The 9,654-nt window shown below is 39.2% G+C and overlaps 1 non-coding gene across 1 annotated transcript; it reads left to right on the top strand.

Annotated features, from left to right (window-relative positions):
* Positions 1 to 7,284: 7,284 nt before the first annotated feature.
* LOC121226133 (small nucleolar RNA R71) lies at positions 7,285 to 7,391 on the top strand. Its single transcript, XR_005924012.1, has one exon. It is a non-coding gene; the product is annotated as a small nucleolar RNA R71 (small nucleolar RNA).
* The last annotated feature ends 2,263 nt before the right edge of the window (positions 7,392 to 9,654 follow it).

The raw sequence follows: 9,654 nt of genomic DNA, 5'->3' as shown, positions 1-9,654 counted from the left end.
TGATGTCTTGGTTGTGGTTGATTTGGTTTTATGTAAATGCTTGGATTAGTGCTATGTTGTATTGTGTAGGTGTGTGCATCACAGGGTGGTAAAATGGCTTAGCAAATAGTCTTATTTTTATCCACACGGGTAGGTACACAGGCAAGTGTCTAGACCGTGTGTGACACACGGTCTACCCCATGGCCATGTGTTCTGGTCATGTGTCCCCCGCACCTAAATTTTGAGAAATAGAATGCTCAGAATTGAGTACACGGTAAGAGACACGAGCGTATGTCTCAGCCGTGTAGATGACACGGCCTCAGGCACGGGCATGTGTCCTAAGCGTGTGAAGTCTGCACCTATTTTATGAAAAATCATAGATTTTAATTCAACCACACGGCCTAGCACACGGGCGTGTGACTTGGTTGTGTGTCTTCAATTTGCTTTAGGTTGACAAACAAAGAGTTACACGAGGTTGGACATGGGCATGTCCCATATCCACACGGGTGTGTGACCCTTGTTTAGTGAAAAATTTTCTAAGTGTTGAAAAATTTTCTAAAGTTCTCGGTTTAGTCCCGAACTACTTCCAAAGTATGGAATGCAAAATTGATGATGGAATGCAAAATTTTCCAAAGTATCAATTTTCTAAAGTTCTCGGTTTAGTCCCGAACTACTTTATGATGGAATGCAAAATTTTTTAGTTTGGACGCAAATTGATGACTCGAAATTGTATGTTTGTTCGTGTGATAAGACCAGTAACGCCTCGTACCCTGTTCCGGCGTTGAATACAGGTAAGAGGTGTTACAACACCTATCAGATATAATGTGTAGTCAAGCTGCCAAAATATAAGCGTTTAACACTGATCAGAATACTTACTCCTCATATACAAATCCCGCCCCAAAAAAAATACAGAGTATACATACAAAATTAAAAAGATAAATCATGCTTAACATGCTTACATAAACAAATAACAGGTACATATAACATACTCATACTCAGAATAGTGTTTCAGGCTAATAGATCACGTATTTTTAGGGTTTAGTAAGCCTTTACCAATCCTACGGTAGGCCCACAGTCTATTAGGATGACTCGTCCGACCTTACGAAAAATTTCAATATAAGGGCCCACATGCCCGGGTGGCCCACACACCTAGATTGACCTTGCCCGTGTGGTCCACACGTCTGGGCCCAGATTCCACACGCCCATGTGTTTTACACATGTGGGCCCACACGCCCGTGTGGCACACACGCCCAGATTAGTCTTGCCCGTGTGGCCCACACGGCTGCGTGCTGTGCACGGCCATGCCTTCATCGACCACATGGCCGTGTTCTCGCACATGGCCTACCACACCAGTGACCACACAGTCGTGTGGTGTTGACAATTTCATTTTTTGGCTTTTTTCGAAGCTTCGTTTTCTGTGTTTCGGGTACACACCTGGCAATGATTTGATGCGAAAACTATCCCGAGCCTTCCAAAAATTAAAATCCAACATAACAACGCTCAATTTTAGTCTTTACACTTGATTGAACCGAAAACCCGAAATCAACCATAACTTAAATCAAGCACTTGCGGCTTACTCCAACACTTCGAATGATTACTGTGATTCTGTAAGAGTAGAATCACGATCTTCTCGACTCGCTGCTACTCAAAACAAAGGTAAAGCCCCAATCAACACTTGGAAAAACTACAAGTTACGAAATAGGAAAACCCCACTTACCAAAATGTGCAACGAAAACAAGAATAACGAAAACAAAGGTGTGACAGGTGAAAACGGAAAGCAAAATTGAAAGGGAGAAAAAGAAAAGGAAAACTGAAGCGAACAGAGGTCTAACGCCAGTTTTTTTCTTAGGAAGAGGGAGAGAGAATTTTGCAAAAAGAAAAGCTAGCAATTTTTGATAACCCCTGAATCCCATATTTTCCTCCCACTATCCCCCTTTCTCAGACTTTCAATACAACCGAAGCTTTATCAATCAGTAGAGCAAAAATAAACTCTTTCGCTCGCACAAGGATTCAAACACAGGACCTCCAACACACCAACTCCCTTGCCACTCAAACCAGCAGGCTCATTGTGATGTGGATTTATAGACAATTAAATATGAGCCCACTGAACAGTGATAGGACTTAATTCCAAAAATAACAAAATTTGCCAAAGCTTCGTATCCTTTCCTCATATATCTCTGGGCAACCATTTCCGTGATTACAACCAGCGACAAACCCAATTCTCTTGATTCAAACCGTAGAATCTTACCATCCCGGCATTTTAACTTAATATACTTACTACCATAATTCACCGTTACATCATGAAGGGCTAACCAATCCATACCGAGTATTACATCAAATTCATCAAATGGTAACAACAAAAAGTTAGCCGAAAAACAATGACCTTGAATAGTCAAAGGACAATTCTTACAGACTTTATCAACTAGGACGGATCTGCCTAGTGGGTTCGACACTCTAATGACGAATTCTGTAGGTTCAACAGATATGTTCATACTAGACGCCAATCTCATGCAGATATATGAATGCGTCGACCCCGGGCAATTAAAGCAACAAAACTTATATTAAAAAGAGAGAAGGTACCCATAATAACATCAGGAGCAGCGGCTTCCTTTCAGGCACCTATCGTATACGTTCTTGTCGGGGCTTGAACTTCTGATTTTGCAGCGTCTTTAGTCACGACTTGACTACCACTAGAACTCCCAAGGTGTCTCGGAGGTCTACCTCGTGGAATGGGAGCATTCGATTTCAGAGCTATTTCCTAATCTTTTTCAGCTCGTTCTGGGCAGTCTTTAAGAAAATGATCAAGAGATCCACATCTGAAACACGTGCCGCTTTTCATTTGGCACTCTCCGAAGTGAAATTTGTTGCAGCTCTTACACTTCAGTTTTTGATCATCTACACTCCCCACACTAGTCTCCATCAGGGAGGAAGACTTTTTGGCCTTGTCGCTTAGAGCTTCTTGATTTACCTGAATATCCTACTGCCGAGGTGGAGCGTTCATGCTGGCTCCCGGCTTTATTCGTGGAGAACGAGAGTGTTTTACTGCTAGGCCTCTTGCTCGTAACTCGAGCCTCTCTCTCAGCTTGTTTTCTTTCATTATTAAGTTCCCCAGCCTTCTTGGCTCGACCGGCCAATGCGGCAAACTCCTGTATTTCCAAGATCCCAATCAACAATTTGATGTCCAAACCATTCATCCATCATATCAAAGAAGGCAGCTCGGGCCTCTTCTCGGCCTTTTGACATCAACTTTCTACTACTACTAGATACAGCTCACTGTACGAAAGCTAGAGCATGGTTCTCCGCTCCTCGGACTCATCTTGTGCTCGATTGGAAGACATTTACTATATTCAAAACAATTTAAACAATTAGGAGACGTCATACTATCAACATTAGAGTAATGGCATGTATAGTGAACCTTTAACATCCTCTACGGTAGTCCTAGAACTGACTAAACCGTAGCTCTGATACTAATAAATGTAACACCCCTCACCCGTATCTGACACCGGGATAGGGTTCGAGGCATTACTGGAACTTTACACTTTCAATATACTAACTCGGGTTACAAAACTTCATTCAAATTTAAAACTTTTCATTTATGAATATCTCATCCCTCGTATAGGCCTTCGAGACCTATAACATACCAAGAGGCAGTGCGGGACAAATACGGGCACGCTCAATTAACCTTGGGTTTCTCAAAAACTTTTATTTATCAAGAAGTGTCACACGCCCGTATAGGTGGGCCGTGTGGACTCGCACGCCCGTGTAACTTAGGGCACACCCATGCCCTTCAACCTTGGGCAACACTGACTTATTAACATGGCCATGGCACACACCCGTGCTATCTGCCCGTGGACGACACTGTCTTTTTAACACGGCCATGACGCACGCCTGTGTAGCCTTCCCGTGTACAAATTTGAGCTAAAATTTTGAATGCAGGGGACACACAGCCATAGCACACGCCCATGGGAGAGAACCGTGTGTCACACACGGCCTAGACACACGTCCGTGTGTCCAACCATGTGGACTCTAATAGGTTATTTTCCAAGCCTAAAGTCACCCCTTCTCTACCTTTTATGCTTAGTAGTTACGAAGTTTGAGAGAAACATGATTTTATACTTGTAAATAATCTTAATAAAACTCATTGTATGGAAACCTCAAATCATTGGTTTCATACGTGAAAGGTTATTTCCCATTTAATGACATGGGTTCTCATGTCATTTTTAACTTATCCGAATTTGGCTCATTCATGTGACTCATTTCCAATTGGTAGCAACCCATCATTTGTAAATAAAACCATGCATAAATCGTAGGTCATAGTCTACTTCCATTTACCCAATTTTCATGGCATATACAAAAAGATATATTTATTTTACATGCTCTCACTCGGTAAAACAAATGACACATATATCAAATTACCCAAAATACTATACATGCCATTAAGCAAAATGAACAAAGTCTCTATACCAAAGCTTGTCTAGTTGATAGTGTGTTGACTCTCCAATTGTCTTCTAGTCTTTATGAGTATCGAGCTCTGCGAGACAGGGAAAAGAGAAGGGGTAAGCATTTTCATGCTTAGTGAGCTCGAATAACCGGAAAGTAAACTTACCGAGCAATTAGCATACATCCATACTTAAATCATGAAATCATCCATTATGAAATGATTTCCTATCATATGTACTCAATCAATGAGTTAGTCACATAATCATGTATCATGTAATTTAACTAGATGAGCTCATCGTTCAACATTTCATTTATATATGTATCCAACGTTAATCTTGTTGAGTTTCTAATCTCGATGGAATACCCATTATCTGTCAATTCATACGAATGATCATTTCATATATGCACTCCCGCGAACCTCACATCATGTGGCGAGATTACCAGTCCAGGATAAATCCTCCATTATATGAACTCATAAGGTGATGTCGGGATTACCAGTCTAGGCTAAATCCCTTATAGCGACAAACACCCTTAGTTGGCTCAGATCTGAATTACCAGTCCAGGCTAAATTCAGACCCTAACCGGATTACCCGTCTAGGCTAAATCCATATTGCACACATATTCTTTGGGAGGCTTGCTCATTCAAGGAACACCCGTTAGGGCTAGATTCCTTTTCATACTTGAGATCTCAGATTACCCGTCTGAGCTAAATTCTTACTGCAACACATACAAGATCTCAGTTCACATGTTAATGAGGGTTTATCCATCGAATTCCCTTTGTCAACCTCAACCGAGATATTTTTAACATGTTATCATCAAATATGCATTTCTATGATATTTCATAACAATAATAAATGCAATCATCATGCATTCATAATTCATACAATTATACATATTAGGGGTTTACTTTAAGTTATCCGAACTTACCTGGTATTCGTTTCAGAGTTATGTTTTGGTTATTCCGAAACCTTGCGTTTACCACGATCGACCTCCGAAATTTGTTCCTCGGGGTCTATAACAGAAAAATAAACTCATTAATACCCACACTATACATTTCAAGTTTAATATCTACCCTCGGTCCAAATGACCGTTTTGCCCCTAACTTTTCTCATTTTTACGATTTGGTCCCTAAGCTTGTATAATGAAACTCATGCACTTTTTATCTTACCCAAGCCTAGCTGAACACTTTTCCTTCTTATGGTAGCCCAGATTTTCCATTATTTTCTCATTTCTACCACACATTTACATCTTTTGCAAAATAGTCCCTATAAGGGTTTTTCTTGAAAATCAACTAGGAACAGATGTTTAATACACCTTCATCTTTCATATTACTCCATAATCCGTCAAAATACAAGTAACTCATGCATGGGTAAATTTTTAAACATGAACCCTAGCATGAAATATGGGTAGAAATAGAAAGAGCAAGCTACCGGGATTTCAAAAATACAAAAAGCATGAAAGATAGGGCTTGGGAGCACTTACTATTGAACTTGGAAAGCTTGAAACCTTAACTATGGAAACCCTATAAATTTCAGCAGCATGGAGAAGAAGAATGGCTGATTTTTGGTTCATTTTTCCCATTTTATTTCACTTAAATGCCAAATGACCAAAATGCCCTTAAGCCCTTTCTTTGAAATTTCATCCATGCAAGCCCATTTTTGTCCAAAAATTTAGAATTTGGGCAAATTGCTCTCCAAGACCTTCTAATTCATAATCTAAAGCAATTTCATACAAATTGCTTCTAGAAATCAAGTTTTGCAATTTATTAAATTTAGTATCTAATTTCCAATTGGACATCTTATACTTAGAATTTCTTCATGAAACTTTAACACATGTATATATTCATATTCTAGGCCTCATAATAATCATAAAATAAATATTTTGATGTCAAATTTGTGGTCCCAAAACCACTATCCTGACTAGGCCCTATTTCGGGATGTTACATTACCAAATTGTGCATCCAAGCGGTCTTTCTTCAACTTTTCTGGGTATGGAATTGGTGGTTTATGTTCCTTCGGCTTTGGATTGTCATTGGTTTCAAGTTTTACCTCCTTTCCTTTGCTGCTGTCAGCTCCTTGTTGTGGCTTCTTTTCCAATTTAGCTAACTTTTTCCCACTCCTCAGTGTAACTACTTTCACATGTGCTTTTGGATTGGGTTCGATGTTACTAGGTAGATTTCCTGGTGCTCTTTCTGAAATCATCTTAGCCAGCTGTCCAATTTGAGTTTCGAGCCCTTGGATCGATGCTTTTTGATTTTTGAGTGCCGTCTCGATATTCTGAAAACGAGTCTCTGACACCGAGATGAATTTGGTTAGCATCTCTTGAAGGTTCGGCTTTTTCTCCTGCTGGTATGGTGGTTCCTGAAAGCCTGGAGGGGGTGGTGGTTTCTGATTTCCTTGGCCTCCCCATGAAAAATCTGGGTGATTCCTCCAACCTGCATTGTAAGTATTGCTATAAGGATTGTTTTGAGATCTAGGATTATTACCCATGTAATTTAACTGCTCGTTCTCCATGTTTTGGCCATAATATGGGTATTTTGAATTGCTCGATCCACCTTCATTTGCTTCGCACTGCATTACTGGGCGAACCTGTGAAGAATTAAGAAAACCATCAATTTTCTTATTCAAGAGTTCTACCTGATTAGAGAGTATGGTGACCGAATCGACGTTATAAAAACCAGCTATTTTTGTTGGTTTTGTTCTCATGACTTGCCACTGATAGTTATTCAGTGACATCTCATATATAAATTCATAGGCATCTTCAGGTGTTTTATTATTGATGGTTCCGCCAGCAGCTGCGTCAACCATTCGTCGAGTCGAAGGATTCAGGCCATTATGAAACGTTTGAACCTATAGGCAAAGCGGTAACCCATGGTGAGGGCACCTTCTCAAAAGGTCCTTTTATCTCTCCCATGCATCGTAGAGTGTTTCTAAATCCATCTGTACAAAAGAAGAGATATCATTACGTAATTTAGTTGTTTTAGCTGGTAGAAAATATTTTAGTAAAAACTTTTTGGTCATTTGTTCCCAAGTAGTGATTGACCCTCATGGTAACGAGTTCAACCATTGTTTAGCCTTATTCCTTAACGAAAAGGGAAACAACCGAAGGTGGATGGCATCATCAGAAACGCCATTAATTTTAAAGGTATTGCAAAATTCTAGGAAATTTGCCAAATGAGCATTAGGATCCTCGTCCTACAAACCATCAAACTGAACAAACTGTTGTATCATTTGAATTGTGTTAGGTTTCAGTTCAAAATTATTTGCAATAATAGCAGGTCTAACTATACTTGAATCAGTTCCTATTAAATTAGGTTTAGCATAATCATACATAGTGCGTGGAGTAGGATTTTGATTTACTGGACCAGCAGCAATCGTAGGAAGTAGCAGATTTTCTTGGTTTTCAGCCATCTCCTCTGTTGTGGTTGAAGTATCGTCCTCTTGCTCGTCCTCTGTGTATCTTAGGCTTCACCTTATTTCTCTTCGGTTTCTGCGAACTGTGCGGTCAATCTCACTATCAAACAGTAATGGTCCTAACGGGTTTCTTCTAGTCATAAACTATAAGAACCTGCCAGAAAAAGGGAAAAAGAAGAATAAGTAATAAAAATTAGAATAAAATTTAAATTGTAGTAAAAGTAAATGGCTAGAGTAATAAAAATTGAGTGTTCCTAATATCCTAGTTCCCCGGAAACGGCGCCAAAAACTTGATACGTGATATTCGCAACAGGTTTTAAATATTTATAATGAATTGTTCTTGAAACTAACTATTATCACGATGAAGGCAGGTGTACCTATCGAACAGTAGTATAGCTTTAGCAAGACCAGATTATCGAACCCAAAGGAACTAAAAGTACTAGTATCAACTTTCCTTTTATTATCTAGCCCAAAAAAATAAAAGGGTTTTGTTTAGCTAACTAATTAATTAAACTAAGAAATCACAGAAAAGAAATTTAGGGAAAATACTTTTCGAAAAAATCGATTGATTAAGACAATACCTAAGGAAAAAATCCACCTAGACTTCATTTTTTATTTGACACTGAATCGGACAATTTATTCATTCAACTTGTTTCGTAAAGATCCCTAAGTTATATTATTATCTCTCTCGAGACTAACAACGTCTAACCCTAGATTGAATAATTGAAATCTCTTTCTAATTAACACCCTAAGGTTTCATTAACTCGATCTATGGATCCCCTTATTAGGTTTCACCCTAATCCAACAAAATGTTGTCATCATATCTCTAGGCACGCAACCAACTCTGTTTAATTATGACAAATTTACTCTTAGACAGGGTCTATTCCTCCTCTGAATAAGAGCTTAACTTGAATCAATATCTTGGAATATCAAAACAAGAATTAAGAACACATAATTAAAACAAGTCAAATATTTATCATACAATTCAGATAATAATAACAAGATCCGTCTTAGGTTTCATTCCCTTTAGGTATTTAGGGGTTTTAGTTTATACTAATGAAAGAAAACATCTCAAAAGAATAAAAATAACAAAACATAAGAAAACCCAAAACTCCTGAGGGAATTTGAAGAGAGATCTTCAGTCTTGATGGTGAATTCGGCTTCTGAGATGGATCAATTGGCTTTCCTTGAGCAATTCCTTGCTTCCTCCTCTGTGTCCCCTGTCTAAGTGCCTCATCAGGTGTTTAAATAGGCTTTGGAATGCCTAAGAGCCCTCAAAATTGGCCTTTTCTGAATTGGAATAAACTTGGGCTCGGTAGGGACACCCCTGTGTGACATGCCCGTGTGCGATTGCTTAAGGCCGTAGTCAAGGTTGTTAAATGGGCACGGGCGTGTGATCTGCCTGTGTGAGGAAGTCCAGGCCGTGTTGATCTCATACGTTAGACCATTTTCTCCTTTTTTGGCCCGTTTCTCATTCTTTTCACTCTCTTATGCTCACTTAAGTATAAAACAGGAAATTAAGGCATTAGGAGCATCGAATTCACCAATTTTAAGGAAAAATCAACCATAAAATATGCTAAGTATGGGATAGAAATATGTATAAATTATGGTTTATCAGTAACTCCTCAGGGAAGACATCCAGAAAATCCCTCACAATTCTGATATCCCCAATAAAAGAGCCTTTAGAAGCTGAAACACTGATGTAAGCCAAATACGCCTTACAACCTTTCCGAACCTATTTTTCAGCCACAAGCGCGGAGATCACATTGGACAAGTAATCTCGATGCTCGCCAATCATAACCACTTCTATATCATCCTTGGT

The sequence above is a fragment of the Gossypium hirsutum genome, chromosome A03 (assembly GCF_007990345.1).
Source record: "Gossypium hirsutum isolate 1008001.06 chromosome A03, Gossypium_hirsutum_v2.1, whole genome shotgun sequence".
Taxonomy (NCBI): Eukaryota; Viridiplantae; Streptophyta; class Magnoliopsida; order Malvales; family Malvaceae; genus Gossypium; species Gossypium hirsutum.
Note: the sequence above shows the minus strand (reverse complement) of the source record. Positions and strands in the feature narration are given on the sequence as shown.